This window comes from Dromiciops gliroides, chromosome 3 (genome assembly GCF_019393635.1).
Source record: "Dromiciops gliroides isolate mDroGli1 chromosome 3, mDroGli1.pri, whole genome shotgun sequence".
Classification (NCBI taxonomy): domain Eukaryota; kingdom Metazoa; phylum Chordata; class Mammalia; order Microbiotheria; family Microbiotheriidae; genus Dromiciops; species Dromiciops gliroides.
Genome location: NC_057863.1, coordinates 418,724,069 through 418,751,976, shown reverse-complemented (window position 1 = coordinate 418,751,976; position 27,908 = coordinate 418,724,069). Strand labels below are relative to the sequence as shown.

General features: G+C 38.0%; 1 protein-coding gene across 10 annotated transcripts in view; it reads left to right on the top strand.

The window, feature by feature from the left end:
- Window positions 1-1,940: 1,940 nt before the first annotated feature.
- The window catches only part of INPP1 (inositol polyphosphate-1-phosphatase), a 60,303-nt gene continuing 34,335 nt past the window's right edge, over window positions 1,941-27,908 (top strand). For 2 of the 10 annotated variants that reach the window (XM_043997479.1, XM_043997477.1), the window contains exons 1-2: window positions 9,596-10,026; window positions 10,505-10,566. The gene's annotated coding sequence lies outside the window, so the exon portion shown is untranslated. Of the gene's footprint in view, window positions 2,174-9,595; window positions 10,027-10,151; window positions 10,567-10,836; window positions 10,859-11,922; window positions 12,004-27,908 lie in introns of those variants that run through there. The other 8 variants (XM_043997481.1, XM_043997480.1, XM_043997478.1 and 5 more) reach the window with 5 other exon arrangements.

Here is a 27,908-nt window from a genome sequence, read left to right as displayed (position 1 = left end):
TGGGTACCTTTTAAAGTTTCTTCCTCTTCTTTCTGGAAATCCTAGACTAGAACCAGAATCACCATGATGAGAATTAGCAACTTTCCTCAGGGAATAAAGGAATAAACATTTATATAAGGCCTGCTACATGTCAGGCACTATGCTAAGTGCTTTACAAATATTGTCTCATTTAATCCTCACAACAACACTGTGAGTTAGGTGCTATTATTATCCCCACTTTAAAGAAACTGAGAAAACAGTGGTTAAATCACTTGCCCAGGGTTACACAGCTAGCAAATATCTGAGGTGAAATCTGAACACAAATCTCCCCAATTCTAAGTACTCCATCCAGTGTAACACTTGATTGAAGCTGAGGTGGAGGTGGGGAGTCAATCAATGAGAAAAGTGAGGCAACTACTTCCCCTATTGAGAAGTCATACTTCCCCTAGAGGTGAAACCTGTGCAAACCACAATGACAAAAGCCAGAAACTGGCCCAAGTTCAGGTCTTTATCTCCTATGACCACAGCTGAGCCATGCTTAGCTAGACTTAGATTTGTGTGAATTGTAATGTGAAAGAACGGGAACCAAAATGATATGCATGACGACAGCAAGTGTAAATAAAAGAGACCTCTAAAGAGAAGTCAAAATTTGAGTAACTGTAATGACCAATATTGGTCCTGGAGATCAGGTAATGAAACATACTTTCCCTCTGAGGAGAAAGGCAAGGGATTAGAGGGCTAGAATGTTTCATACACCATCAGATATGACAACTATGGTGGTTATGATTGATTGATTGATTGATTGATTAACTGTTCTTCTTTGATATAGAAGGCAGGGTTTGGATATCCAGAGACAAGTATCCAGAGACTACTTTGTGGTATACACACTTTGTTGTATTAAAAATATAGATGTAGGGGCAGCTAGGTGGCACAGTGGATAGAGCACCGGCCCTGAAGTCAGGAGGACCTGAGTTCAAATCCGGCCTCAGACACTTGACACTTACTAGCTGTGTGACCCTGGGCAAGTCACTTAACCCCAACTGCCTCACTAAAAATAAAAAAACAAACAAAAAAATAAAAATATAGATGTACATGTAGATGTGGATGCAGCTGTAGAGATAGACATAGAGATCATAGACACAGACATAGATATATACATATACACACATCACACACCACACTTGTCTCTGGATATGTGTGTATGTATATATTAACATATACATACATGTATATATATATGTACACACACATATATATATATATATTTGTTATATAATTGTGTCCAACTCTTCATGACCCCTTTTTTGGAGGTTTTCTTAGCAAAGATACTGAAGTGACTTACCATTTCCTTTTCCAGGACATTTTGCAAATGAAGAAACTAAGGCAAACAGAGTTAAGTGATTTGCCCAGGGTCACAGAGCTAGTAAGTGTCTGAGGCCAAATTTGAACTCAGGTCCTCCTGACTCCAGGCCTGGCAATCTATTCACTGTGCCACCTACCTATCCCACACCCCACACACCTATGTATATGTATATGTATTCTTGCAGAATAATAACAGGAACGAAGGACAAAGAAAACAAGCATTTATTAAGCATTTACGATACGCTAGCACTACTGTGCTAAGCACTGGGGATACAAACAGTTCCTGCCCTCAAAGAATTTACATTCTTATTTGAGAGGCCAATACATATAAGGGAACTGAACACTGGAGTTGGAGGTAGGGCAAGAGGGAAAGCATGGTTTTAAAATCCAGAAAATTAGGAACAGGGCTGAAAGGAAAATGAAGGCATATTTTAGAAAACTAAAGTCCAGAGAAGACTAAAGTAAACAGGAGTGCTTTAGGAGAATGTTTAAGAATCAGAGGAAATGACTCATTGGCAATGTGCTTGCTAAAGAGGATAACCTTTGGACTTCCCAGCAGAGAACCTTATTATCTCCCCACCCTAAGTTGGGCTAGGGAAGTTTACCAGAGTCACTGATTCTAAGTTCTCGGATAAGCCACAGAGAGTGTATTTCCTAGACTTTCTGTTCTCAGACCTTAAACCTCGCTTTGTTCTATGGGGACTTGAAGGGACCCAGATCTTGAGGGTAGCACTGGACACATCAAGTTGTTGGAGCTTATGGTTCTTTTCATCCAAGAATTCTGAAAACTTGACAACCAACTGATTCACTAAAACACCACCTCTGTAGAAAGGTAAGTGGCAGAAATGACTGTTTTTAGTTTATGAATTTTAACATAGTAGAACAGAAGTTCTAAGATACAGGAAACCCGTGATAGAAAAGATTGAAGTTCTATGTCTGGTCCATTTACTTTAGCCAGAAACCAATCATATTCCTCAGAAAAGGGAAGTGACTAGAGAAATTTTGCTCAGGAATTCATCTAGAAATGTAGATACTTTTTTCTCTTGGCACCTCAGCCTTTCTTTCTATTTCCAAAAAATCAAGTTCTCCCTTATACAGTTTTTATAAATTTATAAATATTTATGAATATTGTAAATGTCTTTATAACATATTATGTATTTATTATATATAAATATAAAATATAAATGAATATTATAAATATATTTATTTTATATTATATATAAATATATTTATAAATGCCCAAGTCCCCGCAACCTAAGAGAAATTTAAACATTTTAATATTAAATTCAACATATTTATTGAGAACCTAATATATACAAGACACTGTCCTACAAAAAATTAATAATAAAGTCTCTAATCTTAGAGAGGAAAAGATACCCATATGGGAGGATCAGATTAGAGAAAACTAATGAAAAGAAAACTATTTTGGTAGCCTTTTAGTAATTGGGGTGCCAATCTGGCAGAAAGGGACCTCTGCAAAGTGAAGGGGAAGAGGTGCTGCCGATACTCCAATTATATAAGTCCCAAGAGAAGAAAAGCCACCTACAAAAGTGACCCCCATAAGAATTGGAGATTACTTCATTCAGCCTTGGTCATCTAAGGGACCAGATTTGGCATTATATTCTAGTAGACCTGAGGATACTGGATACACCACACACCATCTTGTCTGGACTTTCTGGTCAGTAGCAAGGCTGACATTTAATGTCATTTAAATGATAGATAACAATATCACTAATGTAGTCAGGCAACATCTATTGGTACAAAGCCATGTGTTCCCTATGGGGCAGGATGGTACCTGGACAATAGAATAAAGTATACCTCACATAATATGGTAAGTATTACAAACTAAGGTATACTTTACATAGAATGCTAATCTGTGGTACTGCTTAGTATATATCTAGCACAGCTGGTGGCACAGTGAATAAAGCACTGACCCTGGATTCAGGAGGACCTGAGTTCAAATTCCACCTCAGACACTTGACACTTAGTCGCTGTGTGACCCTGGACAAGTCACTTAACCCCCATTGCCCCACTAAATAAACAAACAAATCTACTGAGGTATTTGGCCTATTATTTACCATCATACTATGTGATGTGCATACTTTGCTTATAACTATGTTTTGTGGAATTCAACAATATGGTATAATATGCACCTACAGACTGTACACATATACCCAGTGTATGTGTTTCTTTTTTTAAAACTGGAGTGGAGGAGAATGTAGCTGGAATTCCCAATAACAAGAACTCGGTGAGGCCATGTATCCTGAGTTCAGGTGCTGATTAGAAGAGAGTAAGGACTCCATTTCCCTTGATTCTATGAGCCTGGGGGCAGGCATTAATTGGATAAGAACAACATTGCTGGAAGAAGGCAGTTGACTCCCATGGCTCAAAAAGAGTTACCTGAAAGAGTGGTCATCAGTGGTAGTTAATGCAGAGGGGACATTAGCTGTCAGGCCAGTTACCTGAGGTTTCCAAAGATCAGGCTGCACTACTGGAATTGTGGTGACTTGGCTAAATTGTGCATATGCATTGTGCAGTGTAGGTAGAGGAACTCTGGGCATTGGAAAGTGTAGAGCAAGAACAAAAAGACTCCAAGGAAGGGACAGCTAGGTGGCACAGTGGATAAAGCACCAGCCCTGGATTCAGGAGTACCTGAGTTCAAATCCGGCCTCAGACACTTGACACCTACTAGCTGTGTGACCCTGGGCAAGTCACTTAACCCTCATTGCCCCACAAACAAACAAACAAAAAAGAGACTCCAAGGAGAAAATTAGATAAAAGAACCACCAGAGCCTAGAAATAAAATCATTGTAATTTTTATTGGACACTCTAAATCCTTCCAAACACAGAGACTTCTCTATTGATCAAGTCAACCTGTATTGATATAAAGCACCTACCATGTGCCAAGCACTATGCTAAGAGTTGGTTATTGGTGATACAGAGAAAGGCAAAACCAGTTTCTTCCCTCAAGGAAGTCACAATCTAGTACTACTTTTGAAATATATATATTTAATTGATACCCTTTATTTTTCTATCTCCTACAATTCTCTTTGTGTTTCTTCTTCTTCTGTGGAGCCTTATAATAAAAGAATATGTGTATATGATAAAATATAATAAAAAAGAAGAAAAATGCATTCAGCATAACTAATAAAAATATTGAAAAAATATAACCTCTGCTATGTTCTATTCCTATAGCCTCTCACCGTCTGCAAAGAAGTTGGCAGAGGCATCATTTCATATCTCCTCTTTGGGACCAAGCTCGGTCATTATAGTTTTGTACTATTTGGTTTCAGTTGTGTTGTTATTGTTTTTCCATTACATTGTTATAGTCATTGTACATATCATTTTCTTGTTTCTGCTTACTTCAGTTTGTATCAGTTCGTGCAATTCATCCTATACTTCTCTGGATTCCTCATATTCATCATTTCTTACCATACAGTAATACTCCATTATATGCACCTTCCATAACTTTTTTTTAGCCATTCCCTAGTCAAGAAATTTTTATTTTGTTTCCATTCTTTGCTAATACAAAAGATATTGCTATAAATATTTTTTATCTATATAGGGCATTTCTTGGGTATATGCCTAGCAACTGAACCTCAGTATCAAGAAAGATGAGGACTGAGAAAAAGTTATTGCATTTGCTGTTGAGGAGATGACCTTTGAAAGAAAATCTTCAGTAAGGTGATGAGACTAGAAGGCAGATTGCTAAGGATGAAGCAACTTTTAAAGACTGTAAATTGCAGAACAATTGCTGATCTTCATTGATAAAAGGCATTCCCTCTTCCAGAATTCCCAATTAAGTAAAAATGATGAAAAAGAAAGGAGAAAGCTGTATGAGTTGAGAAAATAGAAACAGCAAATACAGACTACTCTTTTGAGAAGTTTGACAACAAAGAGACAATAAGAGATGGAATGGCAGCTTAGAAAGCATTGCATGGTCAATGGAAACTTTTTTTTTTTTTAGGCTAGAGATTTTGTAGAATCACAGAACATCAGAGTGGAAAAGATTCCAGAGGCTATCTACTCCAATCCATATCAGAAGAAAAATTCCTTTGCCAACAATAAGTGACCATCCTCCCTGAAGGTTTCCAATGAGGGGAACCCAAAACAGTCCATTACCCTTATGGATAACTCTAATTCTTGGGGAGTTTTTCCTTACATGAAGCCTAAATTTTCTTCTTTCTTTATATTCTTTGTATTTCTTTCCCCCAAGGCTAAGCAGAACAAGTCTAATCTCCTTTACATGACAGCCCTCACATACTTAAAGAGAGCTATGAAAGCCCCTTTCACTCCTCTTTCTCCCATTTTCCCATAATCATCCCTATTTACTTTTGGAGGGGGGTGGATCAGGGCAAGGGGGGTTAAGTGACTTGCCCAGGGTCACACAGCTAGTAAGTGTCAAGTATTTGAGGTCAAATTTGAACTCAAGTCCTCCTGAGTCCAGGGTCGGTGTTTTATTCACTGCGCCACCTAACAGCCTCCCCTATTTCCTTTAACTTGTTCATATATGGCAAGAACTTATGGTCCTTCATCATCCTGGTTGCTCTCTTCAGTATACTTTCCAGCCTCTCAATGTCCTTTCTAAAAACTGCCCCCCCCCCGACCTAGATAGTCCCCAGAACATGACACTAGATGTTTTGTGACTAGAGTATAGTCACAAGGAGATTTCTCCTCCTTATTCAGGTAGTCTATCCCCCCCCCCCTTAATGAAGTTTAAGATTACATTTTGGGGGATGGCTGCCATCCTAGATTTTCAGTCATTTTGCAGTCATGTCTGACTCTTCGTGACCCCATTTGGGGCTTTCTTGGCAGAGATACTGAAACGATTGGCCATTTCCTTCTCCAGTTTGTTTTACAGATGAGGAAACTGATGCAAACAGAGTTAAGTGCCTTGCCCAGGGTTACACAACTAGAAGTGTCTGAGACCAGATTCCAACTCGGGTAGAAGAGTCTTCCTGACTCCAGGCCTGGCACTGTTTGCGCTGTGTGCCTATCTGCCCAATTTGGCTGCTATATGATATCCTTTACTCAGTGAGCTTGTAGTCCACCAAAATACCTGCAATCTTTTTCAGACAAACTGCTATTTAGTCATGTTCACACCATCTTGTACTTATAAAATCAATTTTTGGGGGGTGAGGCAATTGGGGTTAAGTAACTTGCCCAGGGTCACACAGCTAGTAAGTGTCAAGTATCTGAGCTGGATTTGAATTCAGGCCCTCCTGAATCCAGGGCCGGTGCTCTATCCATTGTGCCACCTAGCTGCCCCAAAATTGAATTTTTTGACCTCTGTGTAAGCCTTCACTTATATTCCTATTAAATTTCATCAAATTAGATTCAGCTCAACTGCTCTAAACTGTCACTGTCTTTTTGGTTCTTATCTATCATTCAGTGGTTAGTTATCCATCTTTGGCATGTTTTTTGAAAGAAAAAAGGAAGGAAGGAAGGAAGAAATCAGAGATGAGATAGGGATGGAAGATTCAAGAGAAGGAAAATGGGATAATTTATGCAGCAAGAATATGGGAAAGGTGGTAGGGAATGGGGTCAAATGGCATAGGCAAAGAAAGTGGCCAAAAAAGGATACTTCTTCCTCTGAGATAGGAGAAGCAAGAGAAAAGAATGGGTAGATTAAGAGAAATATTGAAATAGAGAGGAGGGAAATTGAGAGCATTCATAGATGGCAGATTGCTGAGCAGTAAGCAGCTCTCAAAAAAGTCTTAAGTTGCAGAAAAATTTATAATATGCCTCTGTAAAAGGCATTTCCTCACTAGGACTTCCCAGCAAATAATTTGATGCAACAGAAAGAGCAATAGATTATGAGTAAGAGGATCCAGGTTCAAATTCTATCTTTGCTACTCACTTTACTTCTCTTGGAATTGGTTTCCTCAGTAGTTAAAAAAAAAAAAAAAGGAAATTGTACCACACAACCTCTAAAGTCCCTTCTAGCATTAACTTGTGTGATACTTAGTTTCTTGTGAATAAGGGCATGGCAAATCAAGATGATGGTTCATACAATATGAACCAAGTACTATAACAACTTAAGAAGGTTGAGTAGCATAGCAAATAGAGGAAAATCTTAAAAACTTTCTCTTATATTTAGCACCTGTGTGACCATTGACACTTAACCTCTTACAAATCAGTCAATAAACATTAATTAAGCACCTAATATGTGCCAGGGACTGTGCTGTCTCTAAATTACTGATGAAGTGCTGATATGTCTCCATGGAGGGTCTTCTAACACCACAGATGAAACCATAGGTCCCAGAAAAAGGTGTGTGTGTGTGTGTGTGTGTGTGTGTGTGTGTGTGTGTGTGTGTGTGCCGTCTTGATCGTCATTTAAACCTGATTTTTTTGTCGTTGAGTTATTTCTGACTCTGTGTCTTTCTTGGCAAAGATACTGAAGCAAACAGGGTTAAGTGACTCTCCCAGGGTCACACAGCTAGTAAGTGTCTGAATTCAGATTTGAACTCAGGTGTTTCTGATTCCAGGTGCAATGATATCCAAGTTGTCCCTAAAACCTGATAGCACCTGGATAAAAATGTTGGGAGTATGATTTGTATTTCCCTTCTCTCCATAAGACTTAGCATAGTATTTTATGAAGTTAGAGTTCACCTAACCTAATGTCCTTTCATAAGTGGAGAAACTAAAGCCCCCAAAGTGAAATGACTTGTCCAAGGTCCTATGGCAGAGCCCAGGTGTTAATCTTCAGTTCTAAGTCTTTCTTTTACAGCACATTGCTGCTGCTGCTGCTGTTACTACTACTACTGCTACTACTACTGCTGTTACTACTACTACTACTGCTACTGTTACTACTACTACTACTACTGTTACTGTTACTACTACTACTACTACTGTTACTGTTACTACTACTGTTACTACTACTGTTACTACCGTTACTGTTACTACTACTGTTACTACCGTTACTGTTACTACTACTGTTACTACCGTTACTGTTACTACTACCGTTACTGTTACTACTACCGTTACTGTTACTACTACCGTTACTGTTACTACTACTGTTACTACCGTTACTGTTACTACTACCGTTACTGTTACTACTACTACTACTACTACTACCACTACTGTTACTGTTACTACTACCGTTACTGTTACTGTTACTACTACTACACAGGTGCTAAATATACTACTACTACTACACAGGTGCTAAATATACTGTTACTACTACTACTACTACTACTACTACTACTACTGTTACTGTTACTACTACTACTACTACTACTGTTACTGTTACTACTACTACTACTACTACTACTGTTACTGTTACTACTACTACTACTACTACTACTGTTACTGTTACTACTACTACTACTACTACTGTTACTGTTACTACTACTACTACTACTACCACCACCACCACCACCACCACCACCACCACCACCTCCAATAATAACAACAGCTAATTTTTTTTTTTGTGGGGCAATGGGGGTTAAGTGACTTGCCCAGGGTCACACAGCTGGTAAGTGTCAAGTGTCTGAGGCCAGATTTGAACTCAGGTACTCCTGAATCCAGGGCCGGTGCTTTATCCACGGCGCCACCTAGCCACCCCCAGCTAATATTTTTATAAAGATTTAATATTTGCAAAGCACTTTACATGGCAGGTGAACTTCCCAGAGCCACTAATGTGCCTAGCAAAGTATCCAGCCCATTTTCAATGCTTAATAAACATGAAAACAATAACGATTGCTGAAGCCAGGTGGCGCTGTGGGTAGATTGCTGTACCTGGAAGTCGGGAAGACCCGAATTCAAATTCGTCTCAGACCCCTTACTAGCTGTGTAATCTTAGGTAAATCGCTTTACCTCTTTTAGCTTCGGTGTCCATTTCTGTAAAATGGAAATAATAACAGCACCAACCACACAGGCTTACTTTGAGAATCAAATGGGATGAGCGCTGGATAAAAGTTATTTTCAGCGGGAGGAAGCCTGTTTTGTCAATTTCATCTTTTCTGTGTTTCCAGTGCTGCCAACCCGGCTGTCAAACATTTAATCCCACAAAGAGATAGGAAGAAAGGAAGAGAAAGATTTAAAAAACAAAAACAAACAAAAAAACACTTTTCTTGTTAGTTACTCTAGAAGAAAATGACAACATTGTATTAGGGGATCCTAGAGATATCTTTTGCCTGCTCTTCTCCCTTTGAATCATAGCGCCCCCCACCCCCCCTCCGTATGACAGCCAAAGATGTCATTTGCAGAAGGACGGGCAGCTGCAGGACGTGTTGCTCTCACCGGGAGGAGGGTGACTATCTGCAGAGTTCACTAGTTTCCCCAGGGTTGCCTCAAAGGAAATGAGTGGGCGGCCATCTGCGGCGGATGCTGCTGTCACCATTCGTAGAGGACCCAGGCTGGGGAGCACGGACGCATTTGCTCCTCATTTGATTCTTTCGGCCCCAATTCCACACCCCGCCCCCTTCCAGCTGGGCCCGTTTCCTCCTCCCCCTCCCTACCTCCTTAGCCCAGGCAGCCAAAGGTTTCAGGCTCTGCCTCCCAGCTTTCGCCCTGGCTCTAGCACAAGCCCTTGCCACTTAGCAACCCTTCTGATTGCATCTCCCGGCCCACCTCCTCCTATTTAACTCTCCTCCTCCTCCTCTTCTCCTCCTCCTCTTCCGTTCCTCCAGGGAAAGGCAGAAACATCTGCATCACCCTTCTCCCACCTCAGCCTCTGCTTAGGTAATATGTTTTCCTTTTCCCTTTCCTTCCCCGCTCACTAACTCTTCTGCAGCTCTCAAGGTCAGATGGGCCCGGGGGGGGGGGGGCGGAGAGGAGAAGGAGGAGAACGGAAAAGGGGAGGGAGAGTACTAGAAACGGTTTTAGACATTCTCTGTGTGGCCCCCCATCCTCTCGTAAAGGCCTGGGTTAGCAACCGTGGGCCGGTAGAGTTTCTTTTCTACCCGCCTCCTGTCGCGATCATCCCGGCCTCTGGGTGTAAAAATCCACCCCCACCCCCACCCGCAGCTCCCCAAGGCCGGGACGTGAGTGGCTGCAGCTACAACCAGGTTTGCCAACCAGCAGGAGAGGGGGGAGGAGCCCAGGCAGTTTGCACTCTCTCCCTCTGCTCTTTGAAAACAACCAGAAAGACTTGAAATGGGCTTGGGAGGAAAGGTTAGCGGGGGGACTTGTCTTAGTCATAAGGGCGGCTTGTTTTTAGATCTGAAGAAGGAGGATACTAGCTGTTCTGACATTTGGGAAGCCGAACCACAGGGTATACAGGTAGGTGGCAAGCCGCAACCACTTCCTCTCCAGTTGTGTTTGCATAGGGAGCTCTTTTGCTTGCCCACCCTCTAAGTGGGAACTCGTGGCTGTCAACCCCCAATACCTTTTGGGAGGCATCAGCACACATCTAAAAATAAATTTAGAATGCCTCAATTTGGGAAAAGGTTCTGTTTTCAAGCTTTGCTTCACATTACTCCCCAAGTGCTCTGCCTTGGGGAAACTCATCCAATTTGTAGGATCCAAATGGAAGGTGGGGAAGATGATTAATCTAGATTTGATTCAGCCCCAGGTACTGTATGTAGGACGTAGAAAACATCAGATTTCTAAAGGAAATAAATATTGTATGAGCCTCTATTTATGTTTGAGATGAACCAAGTCAGGGGCCAGATCGAGCATAACAAACCGCCTTCTGAACTGCACTTTTTTTTTTCTTCAAAGGGAAACGGGTTTAAGGGCAAGGTGGCTGATTTGTGTGAGATCCCATGAGTGAATAAGGTGGCTGATTTGCGTGAGATCCCATGTGTGAATAAAACAGGAGTTTAGCCTTTTCTGTTTGATTCTCTGCTTTGAAACAATAGAAGTTGATAAAGAATCGGCTCTTGGATTGGATGGGTAGTTGTTTAATTTTGAAAATATGATAAACTTGCAGTCAATGTGTTATTCAGGTGTTATCTAGGTGACCTCATTCTTACCCTTTGAAATAGTGGGTAAGAGGAAAAAAGTGAAGGAAATGGGAGATTGATTTCACTCTGGAAACTTGTTAGTGTTCTAGTTCGGCTTCTTATTTTCCATTTTAAACTATCGGAGTTTTGTTTTGGTTTGGGTTTTTTGGTAGCACTCTTGTTACAATTTTATTATCCAGAAGATGTTTTTAAGATGGCAGAGTGTTAGGAATCTGTAATTTTCTACATTTCCTTTGGGGGAAGCTAATATTTTATTTTTAGAAGAGATACTGTGTTGGGAATATAATTTTGGAGAAATTGTATCTCGGCCTTCTCTGTTTTCAGATGCCCTACTTACATTTCTAAGAATTTATATTTCTATAATGGTCTTCTTTAATACAAAAGAGACACTATGATAACTTTTTGAATGACCCATATTGGTCTTGTAAAACCAAAGTTGTGCAATATTAAATATTCATGTTCTTTAATGTGATCTCATTATATTTCCTTCTCTAATAATGATATTTTAAAAAATATTCTCTTTCTACTGTGGTAAATAACCCACATAAATGAGTTTTACTGAGGTCTTTTGTTTCTTACATTTTCATAGTTTTCCCCCACTATCTCTTCCTTCCCTTTCCCAAAGAGCCACCCCACATAACAAATAGTACTTTTAAAGACCAAAAAAAAGGGCGAATATGTCAATGCATTGAAAAAGTCCAAAAACATGTGCAACACCTCTGGAACTCCTGCCTCCACAAACAGATGGATTGTGAGTGTCTGTCTCCTCTTTGATTTTCAAGTTGTTAGCTTGATGTTGTTGTTCAGTTGTATCTGACTCTTCGTGACCTCATTTGGGTTTTCTTGGCAAAGATACTAGAGTGGTTTGCCATTTCCTTCTGCACATAATTTTACAGATGAGGAAACTAAGGCAAACATAATTAAGTGACTTGCCCAGGGTCACTCAGTGTTTGAGGCTGGATCTGAACTTGGGTCTTCCTGACTCCAGGCCTAGCACACTAATTACTTCACCATCTAGCTGCGCTTTCAAGTCATACTTCATCTTTATAATTTTGCTGCATTCAATTTAATTTTTTTTTATATGTGGTAGTTTCCAGATACACTGTTATAGACTATGTATATTTGGTTGGCTGGACTTTTCATGCACTATTAATTCATGTAGATTTGTCCATGCTTCTTTGTATTCATCACATCCGTTATTTCTTAGAAGATATTAGTATTCCATTATATTCACATACCACGATTTGTTGAATCCTTCCTCAGTCTATGGGCACCTACTTTGTTTCCAGTTTTTTGCTATCACAAAAGGTGCTACTATAAATATTTTGGTATATATGAGGATTTTCACCATATCAATGGTTTTCTTGGGGTATAACACAGTAATGGAATCTCTATGTCACAGGGTATGGATATTTTTAGTCACTTCCAAATTGCTTTCCAATGTAGGGGCCAAATTTAATATGGGGAGAGTTAATTGGGTGGCTTGACGTAATATTGGGATTCAGAAAATAATGAGGGACCTCTAGGTCCAAAGTTTCCTTCCTTCCAAATTGCCTTTTTAAAAATTTTCTTCCAGGCCAATAAGAAAGGAGATTAACAGCCTCTTTTCCACAAACAAATCAGGTTTTATTAATGGGAATAAAATGCACAGCAAAGGTGAAATTAATTAAGCCAATGACAAGGGAATTGGGAAAGAGAAAAATGGATAAGCTCGCTGGCTCTAGCAAAGACTGACACAATCCCCAAACTTGCTTCCAGCTCAGCAAATTCAAAGAGCTCAACTCATTTTTATTAACTCACCACCTGGGGTCCCTAGTTTCAATAGGAAACTGCTGTGCAGCCCCTCTGCAGTCTGCTCTTGGAAGCTCACTGACAGGAAAGAGGAGCTCCCCTCAGTGAGCGTTCCCTTTTCTACTTTTACTCTCTGTCCCCCAAAAGGGAGGTCCTTCAAGCTGGATGTCTGAGAATGGTTCCCCTGCTAACAGCAGCATATGTCACTCAGGGCAGGCCAGGTGTGGCCTGTATCCAATCATCCCAAGTAGGTTCCTAGCCATTTTCCCAAACAGTACTAGATCATTCAGGTGGGACCCCTGGGCATCTGCCAAATTCCATTATTTTATCCCACCAAAATGGTTGTACTGATTCACAACTCTACCAACAAGGATCTTAGTGTGCCTCTCATCCCACAGCCCCTTTCCAACATTGACTATTGACAATTTTTATGTATCATCTTTGCCAATTTTCAGGTTGTAAGGTGAACCCTCAGGGTTGTTAGGATTCACATAATTCTTAGTAGTGTTTCGAAGCATTCTTTCATATGGTTGTTAATACTTTGGAATTTTTCTTTTGTAAATCATTCATATGCTTTGACTACTTATTTATCAAGGAATGGGTATGGCTTTTACACACACCTATGTATACATGTATTTGTCAGTTGTTATCAGTTGGATATCAAACCCACATCAGAGAAATTTAATACAAACATCTTTTCCCATTAAACTGCTGTCTAGGTGCATTAATTTTTGTACAGAAGCTTTTTGGTTTCACATAATCAAAGTATTTTTATCTTTTGTAATTGCCTTTGTCTCTTATTTGGTTAAGAATATATCTTCTAGGGGCAGCTAGGTGGCACAGTGGATAGAGCACCGGCCCTGGAGTCAGGAGTACCTGAGTTCAAATCCGGCCTCAGACACTTAACACTTACTAGCTGTGTGACCCTGGGCAAGTCACTTAACCCCAAGTGCCTCACTTAAAAAAGAAAAGAAAACAAAACAAAAAAACAAAAAACAAAAACAAAGAATATATCTTCTAAGGGGCAGCTAGGTGGCACAGTGGATAAAGCACTGTCCCTGCATTTAGGAGGACCTGAGTTCAAATCCAGCCTCAGATACTTTACATTTACTAGGTGTGTGACCCTGGGAAAGTCACTTAACCCCCACTGCCCAGCAAAAAAAAAATTAAATAAATAAATATATGCATATATACATATATATTCTTCCCATAGCTGTGAAAGGCATGTGATGAATTCCTTTTCCAATATATTTTATAGTATGAACTTTAATACTAAAGTTGCATATCTATTTACAATGTATTATGGAATATGGTATAAGGTTTTGGTCTAAATCAAATTTCTGACAGACTGCCTTCTAGTTTCCCCAACAGTTTTTAATCAAATAAGAAATTCTTTCCTAGACAATTTATGCTTCTCATTTTATTGGGAATATTTTGTCATGTATACGTTTTTAATCTCGATAAGTTGTAACTAATATACTTAATAATCATTTTTTTTGGGGGGGTGAGGCAATTGGGGTTAAGTGACTTGCCCAGGGTCACATAGCTAGTAAGTGTCAAGTGTCTGAGGCTGGATTTGAACTCAGGCACTCCTGAATCCAGGGCCAGTGCTTTATCCACTGCACCACCTAGCTACCTCCTTAATAATCAATTTTAACATATGTTGTATTACTTCATTAACATTTTAGATGCTAATTTTAAAAATATTTGAAACAAAAGCAATTGTTCCAGTTTTAATACAATTGGAGGATTTTCTATCATATACAGTATACCTTTTTTTCTTCAAATCCCTTTAGACTACATAGCTAGTTCACTTGTGGAGAAGATAAAGGAGGACAAATTGGGTAGCTTTTTAATAATTCCTACCAAAAACATTCCTTACCTCCAAAGGAAACCACTCACAAGATATTCTTCAGTTACTTGCATTTAAAAGCCAGATAGTATAATCACATATGACACAAAAGATTTCTGGAGTGGTGAGACAGTGTAATAGATAAAATGATAGCTTTAAACCCAGCTGGCCTGCCTTCAAACCTCACTTAATTTATCTATTACCTTTTTGACCATAGGCAATTCACTTAACTTTTTAAAACCTGTTTCCGCATCTGTAAAATGGGCAGAATAATATTTACCTCATAGGTTTGTAGTGAGGGTCAGATAAGATATTATGGATGTATAAAAGTAAGTTTATATGATAAAAATTTACACAGTAAATTTTTAAAATGTGATGAAAAGGTGAACTACTCATATTTTTATTACCATAGAGTCAAGTATAAAAGCCTCTTGGTTTTTTCCAACTGAATACTGGAGATCTACTAAATTTATTTTAAGTTAGTTTAAATATTTAATTACTTGAAAAATAAATATTACCCTGTTATTTACATAATAGCAATTACATAATTTCCTCTTGATTCTACAGAAAGTTATAATTAGCATCAAAAGGAGTTATCTTTCAGAATATTTGAAGGAAGATATTCTCTTTATTTGACTTAAGGGAAATCTCATTCAATTTAAAACCCTGCAGTAATTTCTCTTTATCAGCAGCTTTTTAAAGAGCTAATAGTTTGAGCAATTACATGGTGTTTGATCCTTAGAACATTATGCCAGTAGTCTAGCTAATTATGAGGAATCGTCAATTTAAAAATGTAAAAGGTGATTGCTTTAAAAACTAAGCATTTTAAAAACAAGTTTCATATATTTCTATAATCCAGTTTGATTTGAGAATAATATAGATTGAGGGGTGGGGGGGAATGTAGCTGAAGGGGTAAACTCATAAAACAGAACCATGGAATCAAAAGATAATGAAACAAACCAACAAAATTCTCATAGTGCTATAAGAAGTGGAAGAATAACATATTGATAAACTAGTTGAGAATAACTTCAGAACTCCCTAAATCTGACTTAATGCTTGGACTTCTTCATAGGAAAAGCCGTTGTGATATTTTTATTACTTTGAATGGATCATACCCTTTTATTAAACAGGCTAGCATGAAACAAAATGTACTTGTTCAAAACTAATAGCTGGTCTTGAAGAATTAAGCATAGTCCTGAACAACTTGTTAAGCCTAAAATGACAAATGTGACAGTGAAGTGAAGGAACTACAGGGGATTATATTAAGATTGATTGGATTGACTTTGCTGATTGACTCACTTGAAGTTGACTTGATTGAAACCACACCTACCTGAGAGCCTGGCCCTCAGACGGGTGTGTTCTCTGAACTCTGACCTAAACACATTCTGCTCATGAACTGCCCTCAAGTCCAGTGAACCAATGGATTTGGGTGATGCTAGCCAATTAGCTTGAAGCAGTGTGTAAGGACCAACTGTCCTTCAGACCCAGAGGAAGGTTCTGCACTCAGTTATTATCTCTCAGTTGTTCTTGGTAGCAGAGGACTTGGAGGAAGAAGTAAGCCAGGCTGAGCTCTATTTTTTCCTCTAGGCTAGAAGGCCAAGCTGAGCTCTGTTCTCTCCTCTAGGCTAGATAGCCCTTCTGAACTTTCAGAGCCCTGTGAGCTCTCTACTAATATTTAATATACTTTAATAAATACTTAATGCCCCCAAACTGGTGCTAAAGCCTCTAATTTATAAGTAACAACTATATTAGGAAACCCAGCTAATTTTCCCCAAACTTGGGACAGAAATAGGGCAAACACATTTAATTTTACTCACCACAAGATAAAGTTCATTTAAAATAAGTATACACAAAATAAAATAATGGGGAGTCTACCTGTCAGGTCACATCCAGGAATTCTATGAACACAATTTACAAAGCACTTCATACAAATAAAAATAGATCCAAATAATTGTAGAAAGGAAAGAAGGAGGGAAGGGTGAAAGAAGGGAGGGCAGAGCAGGGGAGGGGCAGTCAGAAGCAAAACACTTTTGAGGAGGAATAGGGTAAAAGAAGATAGAAAATAGAGTAAATATAATATGAAGGGAAATAGTAATGATGATTGACTATAATGGCAAAATGTATGGTACCTACTCTGCTGGGCTCTGAAGAAAATTCTTTGTCAGGTTTAAGGTACTATATAAAAGTTATGATGAACAGGATGCTATCAGAAAAACCTGGAAAGGCCTACATGAACTGAAGCAGAGTGAAATGTACTGTATACAAAATAACAAGCAATAGTGTAAGATGATCTTCTGGAAAGCATGTGGTTATTTTCAGCAAGGCTTATACTCCATCTACAGAGAGAGAATTGATGGTATCTGAAAACATATTGAAACACATTTTTTTTTGACAATTCCTTAATCTGAAGCTTTGTTTTTTTATCACTTTTTGATCACAACCCTAGCTAATGTGAGGGTGTTTTCCATGACTCCTCATGTATAACTTATATTGAATTGCTTGAGTTCTTGGGGCTGGGGGTGGGAAGGGAGGGAGAAAGAGAAGTTGGAACAGTTTTTTTTAAATTGATCTCAAAATTTGTTTTTACATATATTTTGGAAAATAAAATTCTAAACAGAAAAATAAATAGATAAATGTAGAAATATTAATTACTTATGAGTTACACTGGGTCAATATAATAAAAATGACAATATGACATAAAGTAGTTTACTTATTTAGTGCCATAATAGTCAAACTACCAATGAATCACATTATAGAGCTAGAAAAAAAATTATCTGGAGGAACAAAAGGTCAAAAATATCAAGGGAATCAATTTAAAAAATGGAAAGGAAGGAAAAACTAGCACTACCAAATCTCAAAGTGTGCTTTGTAGCATAATCATCAAAACAATTTGGTACTGGGTAAGAAATAGGTTGTCCAGTGGAACAGAATATGTATAGGATATATAAAAGCAAATGAGCACAGTAACCTAGTGTTTGATAAATTCAGATTTCAACCATTGGAGCCATAACTCCCTCTGTGACAAAAAAAAAAAATTAGAAAAACTGATAAGTAGGCTGGCAGAAATTAGGCATAGACCAACATCTCACACTATATACCAAGATATACATAAAGGATGGTATCATAAGCAAATTAGGGCAGCATGGTAAAAATTACCTGTCAGATCTATAGATATGGGGAGAGTTCCTAACCAAGAATATCCCTTCACAAGAGGTAAAAAAGGATAATTTTTATTATGTGAAAATTTGAAGTCTTTACAGAAGAAAATCAGGAAAGTGGGAGAAAAATCTTTGCATCAAATATCTTATTAATGTCTCACTTCATAAAGGGAATGAGTCCAATTTACAATGATGAGAACTATTCTCCAATTGATAAATATTCATAGGCTGTGCATAGGGGCAGCTAGATGACACAGTGGATAGAGCGTAGGGCCTAAAGTCAGAAAGATTAATCTTTTTGTGTTCAAATCTGGCCTCAGACACTTACTAGCTGTGTGACCCTGGGCAAGTCATTTAACCCTGTTTGCCTCAGTTCCTCAAGCTGGAAAAGGAAATGGCAAAAACCACTGCAGTGGAAAACCCCAAATAGGGTCATGATGACTTGGACACAACTGAAATGACTGAACAACAACATGCATAGGTAGTTTTCAGAGGAAGCAGTCAAAACTATCATTACCTATATTAGAAATGCTCTAAATCAAGGCTTCTTAAACTTTTTCCTCTCGCAACCCCTTTTTGCCAGATAAATTTTTATATGACCTTGGTTATATAGGCATATGAAATAGGTATACAAATTAAATATTTACTGCCAAATTTTTCATGACCCCTATGTTGTTATTCAACCCTCTATGGGGTTGTCACACAATTTAAGAAGTTTTGCTCTAAATCAACAATAATTAGAGAAATGCAAATTAAACAACACTTAAAACCATCTCACAACTATCAGATTAGCCAAGATGAGAAAAAGGAAAATATTATGCTGGAGGGGATGTTCATTTACTATTGGTGGAGCTGAGAATTAGTCCAACTATTCTGGAAAGTAATTTGGAAATATGCCCCAAAGGCTATTAAATTGTGTATAGTCTTTGACCCATCAATACCTCTACCAAGTCTCTACCCCATAAAGATTAAAGAAAGGAGAAAAGCACCTATATGTACAAAAATATTTATAATAACTTCTTGTGGTAACAAAGAATTGGAAAGTAAGGGGATGCCCATCAATTTGGGAGTATATAATCATGATGAAGTAATATTGTACTGTAAGAAATGAAGGTGATGGTTTCAGAAAAATTTGGGAAAACCTTTATGAACTGATACAAAGTGAAATAAGCAGAAGCAGGAAAATAATTTACATAGTAACAGCAATATTATAATGATAATCAACCTTCAAAGACTTGGTATCTCTAATCAACACAATGATTCACCAAAATTCCAAAGGACTTGTATTGAAACGTGCTAACTACTTCAAGAGAATTGATGGGGACTCCGTGCAAAGTAAAGCATTTTTTTTCTTTCTTGTTTAAAAACAAAATAGGAGAAAGGTATCTCAGAATGCCATGCCTTCTCCCCATGAGAACAAGTCCAAGGACCTCTCTCTTGGTTTCCTTTCCCTAGCACCTAAATAAAATTATTCTATTCTTTAAAAAAAAACAAAAACAAATGCAGACTTTAGTTGTACATGACTATACATGTTTGTACCAAGTTTTTATTTTCTTGTCTTCTCAATGGGGGCAGATGGAGGAAGGAGGGGAGAATCTGGAACTTTAAAAAAGGATTAAAAATCCTATGTTTTAAAATAAAAACAAAATGAACAGACCTCAATTGAGAGAGGCTTTAAAAAAACATAAAAAAGCTATTTATATATAGTAGTTTAAAAAACTTTCCATAATGAAACCAATGTAATACAGCTTTTCAAAAATGGCAGAACAGATTTGGTCATTTGAAAGATTCAATTACTCAGGAACACTTTTTTCCTTTTTTTCAGATTGCTATTTTTCATAAAATTGGCAGTATTAATCTTGTCTAGAAAAGGGGCAGCTAGGGGTTACAGTGAATAGAGTGCTAGGTGTGGAGTGAGGAAGATCTGAGTTCAAATCCAGCCCCATAGCTGTGTGACCTTGGGCAAGTCACTTAACCCCTTTTTGTCTCAGTTCCTTATCTGTAAAATGGGAGAAGAAAATGACAAACCACTCTAGTATAAATTGCCAAAAAAACCTAATGGACAAAGTCCATGAGGTCATGTAGAATAACAACAGAAGAAAAGCTCACCCCTAAATGAGGCTAGAAACACATTAATTTTATGTAAGACAAATAATGCAGATACAAATACTAATAAAAAGAAATGTTGCAGATAGGCTATCCCATATGACATAAAAAGAACTGCCCATAAAGCAAAAATATTTTTTATTCCTATTATGTGCAAGACATTGTTAGTTACTGTAGGTCCATAGAAGCAATCCTTTGACTTACATAAAATACACTAAGCAAGACTCTGAGTCCAGTGGCAACAGTTGCTAACAGGAGCAGGCAGACCCCTTCATGAATAACAGTTACATAAGTCAGCAACACCTTTTCTAGGTTACCCCTCACTTTGCTACTTCATCATTTCCATATTTGATCTTCTTAGGCAGTACTTGAGGATAATCCACAGGAGCACTTGTATGTTTCTTCACTACTAACATTTCAACATATCTTTCAATCAAATAATATTGGACCTTTGTCCTCAAGTCATGAAATACTTATTTAATATATTGGAGAAATCTTTCCTGGTAGTAATTACTCATTTCTCTATTACGTGATTTTTTTTTTTGCAGGCAATGGGGGTTAAGTGACTTGCCCAGGGTCACACAGCTAGTAAGTGTTAAGTGTCTGAGGCCAGATTTGAACTCAGGTACTCCTGAATCCAGGGCCGGTGCTTTAACCACTGCACCATCTAGCTGCCTCTATTACATCATTTTTAATCTCTCAAGATTAAATAAATGTCAAAGTGAATATGTTAACTTACTAACAATGAAATTAACAATGTAAGACTGATAATTATTTACAATATTTTATCCAGGAGAATAATTATGGCCAGAGTCACCTCAAACATTCATTGTAAGAATCCTCACTTCTGAATACATGGTTCTTTACCATTTAGTTTACTCCAGATAAATTCCTTCTCAAGAATCTTCTTCATGTGATAAAGATTACAACAGTTGAATAAAAACAGAAAATGTCTCCATATTTCTATCTCTAAAAGTAACAGGACAATGGTGTCTAGCTTTTTTCAAGTCTGTCTTTCTCAATACTTATTCTCTCTCCAATTCTGTTTTGTTTTTTCATAAAATAACAAGACATTTTTACTAGAAAGTTTTTCTCTATATCTTTTTTTATAATTTATATCATAGATCTTATAATTATACATATTCTTTATGACTCTAGGGAAAGGCACCTCATAGAGTAACAATTACAGTTATAACTCTTTAACATTGTTCCTTCTTATGAGAAATAACAGTCTCAATAGTCTCTGATGAAGGGGCTTTTGCAACAGGGTTTACACAATCTATGTTCTTTCTCTTGTCTCAGAAATCCTGTAAAGGCCACTGTCTAGAATGAAATAACTTGACTGAGAACCTACTTTTCCTCAATTGAAACATTCCAACAACTAAAAATAAATTTATTGGGCGAATCATTGGGTGACAAAACTACTTTAAATCACTTTTGTTAAGACCCCCAAATCTAAAAAGAAGTTTTTTTGAATGATAGATGTTTCTTAATACAAGGTAGTTTATGTGATCCTGTGGAGTTCAAGACATCTAAGAAAACCAGATGAAGTATGAATCTAGAAATTTTTTTTTAATTAAGGGGAGTCCATAAGATGGATTTAAACATACTCTCAAAATTCTTTTTAGAAAGCCAATCCAGAGGCAGCTAGGTGGCGCAGTAGATAGAGCACCGGCCCTGGAGTCAGGAGTACCTGAGTTCAAATGCGGCCTCAGACACTTAACACTTACTAGCTGTGTGACCCTGGGCAAGTCACTTAACCCCAATTGCCTCACCAAAAAAAAAAAAAAAGCCAATCTAGAGTTGATCATGGAGTTTAGAAGACCTGAGCTCAAGTCCTGCTTCTGGGCAACTAAGATTATATGTTACAGAAAAGATGCTTATCTGCTTTGAAAGAAGTTCCTTACCAGGAATTCTCCACACTAATTAAAAGATTAGTCTGGTCACCCAGACTCAAAAAAAATTCTTCAAAAGCATGAATAAATATGCCATCAATGTGATTCTGTAGGACCTATGACTGTTGCTGTTGTTTACTTGTTTTTTTATTAAATTAATAAAGTATTTAATTTTTTTCCATTACACGTAAAGATAGTTCTCAACCTTTGTTTATACAAGCTTTACAATTTCAGATTTTTCTCCCTCCCTCCCCTCCCTCCCCTCCCTCCCCCCTCCCCTAGACAGCAGGTAATCTGATATAGGTTTTATATATATATATATATACACACACACACACAATAATCCTATTTCTGCATTAGTCGTGTTATAAGAGAAAAAAAATCAGAGCAATGATGGAAAACCTCAAAATAGAAAAAAGAAACAACAGCATCAAAAACAAAAGAAATAGTATGGTTAATTTAGCATCTATACTCCGCAGTTCTTTTTGTTTTTCCCCTGGATTTGGAGATCCTCTTCCATCACGAATTCCCTGGAACTCTTCTGTGCCATTACATTGGTGAGAAGAATATAGTCCATCACAGTAGATCAACACTCATTGTTGATGTTACTGTGTACAATGTTCTTCTAGTTCTGCTCATCTCACTCATCATCAGCCCACGCAAGACCCTCCAGGTTTCTCTGAACTCCTCCTGCTCATCGTTTCTTATAGCACAATAGTATTCCATTGTATTCATATACCACAACTTGTCCAGCCATTCCCCAATTGATGGGCACCCCCTCAACTTCCAATTCTTTGCCACCACGTAAAGAGCAGCTATAAATATTTTTGTACATGTGGGTCCCTTTCCCTCTTCCATGATTTCTTTGGGAAAAAGACCCCAAAGTGGTATTGCTGGGTCAAAGGGTATGCACAGCTTTATCGCCCTTTGGGCATAATTCCAAATTGCTCTCCAGAATGGTTGGATCAGTTCACAGCTCCACCAACAATGGATTAGTGTTCCAATTTTCCCACAGCTTCTCCAACATTTATTATTTTCCTTTTTTGTCATTTTAGCCAATCTGATAGGTGTCAGGTGGTACCTCAGAGTTGTTTTTATTTGCATCTCTCTAATCATTAGAGATTTAGAGCATTTTTTCATATGGGAATAGATAGCTTTGGTTTCTTCATCAGAAAACTGCCTGTTCATACATATCCTTTGACCATTTCTCAATTCGGGAATGACTTGGGTTCTTATAAATTTGATTTAGTTCCCTATATATTTTAGAGATGAGGCCTTTATCAGAAGTACTGGCCACAAAAATTGTTTCCCAGCTTTCTGCCTCCCTTCTAATTTTGGATGCATTGCTTCTGTTTGTACAAAAATTTTTTAATTTAATGTAATCAAAATCATCCATTTTGCATTTTATCATATGCTCTATCTCTTGTTTGGTCATAAACTATTTTCCTTTCCAAAGATCTGATAGGTAGACTATTCCTTCCTCTCCTAATTTACCTATGGTATCACCTCTTATGTCTAAACCGTGTATCCATTTTGACCTTATTTTTGTATAAGGTGTAAGATGTTGGTCTATGCCTAATTTCTGCCATACTATCTTCCAGTTTTCCCAGCAGTTTTTGTCAAATACTGAGTTCCTATCCCAGAAGCTGGAGTCTTTGGATTTATCAAACACTACATTACTAGTGTCATTTACTACTGCATTTCCTGAACCTAGCCTATTCCATTGATCTACCACTCTATTTTTTAGCCAGTACCAGTTTACTTGTTTTTTAATTATGCCTGACTTTTCCTGACCCCATTTTGGAGTTTTCTGGCAGATACTGGAACAGTTTGCTATTTCCATCTCCAGTTCATTTTACAAATAAGGAAGGAACCAGGACAAACAGGCTTAAGTGACTTGTCCAGGGTGACACAGCTACTAAGTGTCTGAGGCCATGTTTGATCTAATGAAGTCTTCCTGACTCCAAGCCCAGTGCTCTATCCACTGTACCGCCTGGCTGCTCTACTCTTCCTAATATGGAACCTTAAAAGGAAAGCAGCTGTTTGTACAGAAATGATGACTTGGATCTGGTTAGAGATCTTCCTATAAGAGAGTGTAGAAGAGATCAAGCACTTCTTTTGACAGAGAGGTGATCTGATACTCGTAGTGTAGGTAGTTGTTGTTTCTGAAATGGGTAACGTGAATTTGTTTTGCTTGACTATGTGTATTTGTTATGAGGTTTTATTCTCTTTAAGGGAGAAGGAAGATGGAGACAGAGGAGGGAGAAAATAGATTATTGTTCATTGGGAAAAATTTTTCTTCAAAAGAAGAGATGGGTAGTAGTGGTTGGTGGCTTATTACTGAAGGGGTTTGAGGCAGCCATTTGTAAATCTGATAATCACAATAAAGGAGACTGCTTTCTTCCCAGAGTAAAAATCCAAGATGTTAGAGACACTCCTAGTACTTGTCAAACCAGATGAGTGCTATCCTCTTGGGTTGACTCACAGGGACATATGTAACTACCAATTTTGCTAAAGATTTGGGGCAAGAAACTGAAGTCCTTAGGGGCACAGGTGGCATTTTAATCACCACCATCAGTAAACAGGGAATTCAGAAGAGGCCGATTTGGGAAGTAAATAGTTGAAAAGATAGTCTGAGAATGAGTTTTGGATTTGGGGACCATAGCTTGAAAGATAGGAATGACCAGCTCTTTAGCCACTGATAGTGTGCCTAGCAAGAACTTATAAGCATATCTTTTCTGAGTCCTGCAAATTTGATGAAAAGGGCCTTAAAAGAAAGAGGGTGAGAGAAAATTACATTTGTCTATCCATCAAGGTAAATGCTATAAATTAGGAAAAGTACACTGCAGACAAATTCTAGAAAGGGGCTAGTTGTTAAACCTATAGCCTCAAATACTGACACCAAAATGCTACAAAGTACAAAGACTAGCCATAGGGGAGGACTTTGGAGACAAAATCCTTGAAAAAAGCTAGTTGTTAAACCAACAGCTTCAACTATTTATACACAAATGCACAAAGGATAAAAAGACAGAAGTAGAGAATATAATACATGGAGGGAAATTTGACCCCCTAGGGATCGCTGAGATGGGATCCACAACTGGAATGTAGATCTAGAAAGGTATATCTTATTTCAAAGAAGCAGCATATAGAAAAGGTATGTGTATAGGTGTGTTTAGAATAGCATTGTATACCTTTATGGGAGAACATTAAGGACCACAGGGGAAGGTATTATGGAAAGCATCCGTATGAAGATCAATGGAGGCAAAAAATAATAGACTAGGGGCAGCTAGGTGGCACAGTGGATAAAACACCAGCCCTGGATTCAAGAGGACCTGAGTTCAAATCTGACCTCAGACACTTGACACTTACTAGCTGTGTGACCCTGGGCAAGTAACTTAACCCTCGTTGCCCTACAAAAAACAAAAACAAAAATAATAGACTAGCATTTATTAAGTGCCTGTTATTTGCCAGACACTGTGCAAAGTACTGGGGATACAAAGAAAGGCAAAAGACAGTGCTTGTTCTCAAGGAGCTCAAAGTCTAACTGGAGAGACAAAATACAAACAACTATGTACAAATAAGAGATACTGGATAAATGAGAGAGAATCAATAGAGGGAAGGTACTAGCATTAAAGGGAATCAGGAAGGCTTCCTGTTGAAGGTCAGATTTTATCTGAGGCTTGAAGTGAGGAGGTAGCAATGAGGCATGAGAGTCCTCCAGAATGGATTTAGCCATAAAAACACTGAGTATTGGGAGACAGAGTGTTTTGTGCAAGGGAACAGCAAAGAGGTTAGTGTCATTGGATTTCAGAGTTGGTGGAGGGAGGAGTAAGGTATAAGAAAACTGGAGAAGTAGGAAGGGGACAGGTCATAAAGGCCTTTAAAAGCCATGATAGAGAATTTAATATTTGATCCTGGAGTTCATTGAATGGGGATGATAGGGTCAGACCTTCTTCTTTTTTTTTTTTTTTTGTGAGGCAATTGGGCTTAAGTGACTTGCCCAGGGTCACACAGCTAGTAATTGTTAAGTGTCTGAGGCAGGATTTGAACTCAGATCCTCCTGAATCCAGGGCCAGTGCTTTATATACTGTGCCACCTAGCTGCCCCCAGACCTTCATTTTAATAAAATAAAAATAGTACTAATGTTTAAATGGTACTTACACAATATGCCAGGCACTTTTTCAAGAGCTTTATGATTATCATCTCATTTGATCCTCATAACAACCCTTGGAGGTGGGTGCTATTATTGTCACCCACGTTTTATAGATGAGAAGACTAAGGCAAACAGAGGGACTTGTCCAGAGTCACACAGCTAATAAGTATCTGAGCTGGATTTGAACTCTGATCTTCCTGACACCAAACCTAGTGCTCTATCCACTGTTCTACCCAGCTGTCCTAAGATAGCCAAGTAAATACTACTTGGAGAGAAAGAAACTGTGTAAATTAAGGAAATGGATCACAAGCCTGGCACAAGCCTAAATTATGGTTTGGGGTTTTTTTTTCTGTTTTGTTTTTTTTACCCTCAAACAATGGAAGAACCAACAAAGGGAACCTTCTCTTGTGGATCTGATTCTTACCAAAAAAGAGAAATTGGTAGCTGTGGTGGAAATATGAAACATTGTAGAAGTGACCATTCTGTCTTAGAATTTGTGATGGCAAAGCCAAGGAATAATCTGAAATGTATTCTAGATTTGGGGAGATTCAATTTCAAAGGATTTTGAGAGAGGCTAGGTTGTGTGAACTAAATTTATGCAGCAAGCCCAGTAGGAAAAAGAAGTTCTTAAAAATGAAATTTTGAATGTTCAAAGAAAAAAAAATCCTATGGGGAAAAAGGGAAGGCGTTATCTAAGGTGATTTAGTAAATCATGGGAATCTCAACAACCATCTTCAAAGGCCTACTGGCTTTGTAACCCTAGGCAAGTCACTCTTGGTCTCTTCATCTTTAAAATGGGAATAACTGCAACACATACTTAAGGGGGTTATTGTAAGGCTCAAATGAGATCATATGAGAAGTACTTTACCTAAAGAGTTTTATAAATGTTAGCAATTATTTTTCTCTTAGATTTTTAGATGATCCATAAAAGATGAAAGCAGGGGCAGGTAATGATGAATACAAAATATGAAAGTCGAAGGATAATACCAGAAGAGCAAAAGCTCAGAATAAACTGAGACAATGAAGAAACCTTGGTCTAAAAAAATTGTGTTTTCTCTATATGCGGATGGCACAACAAAAAGAGCAAAGAAGGAATAAAACTACTATTTAGGGGAAAGGTAGAGGTAATCAACTCTGGTTTTTGCTTCTGTTTCTCTGAAAAGTAAAATTCTTTAGACTGAAAAGTATAGAAAAAATAGGGAGTTAATGATCACCATCCTGTACTTGATGCATGCAAGTTACTAGATGAACTACACCCTAAGGTGCTAAAAGAATCAACAGATGTGATTGTTTAACCACTATCATGATGGCCAGATGGTCGTGGACAGGAGAGTTACCATAGGGTTGCTAGGAAATATTGTGCTAGTGTTCAAAAAAAGGGAAAAGAATGGAACCTGCAAACTGTGGGCCTGACAGCTCTAGAACTTTGCATAATTATTGAGCATCTAGAAAAGGAAATACTGATGACGTACAACCAGAATGGCTTCTTCAGAAACAAATCATGCCTTATTCTTTATTGATAGAGTTGAAATGTCTTGTATTGGGAATAAATGGTAAGCAGGTCCTTTCAGTTATAATGTATGAAGGAGAGTATTATGCAATATATCTGGAAAGGTTGACTGAAGTCAGTTTGTGAAGGGTTTAAATAGCAAACAGGAGAGTTTGTATTTGCTCCTAGAGGCAATGGGGAGCCACTAGTCC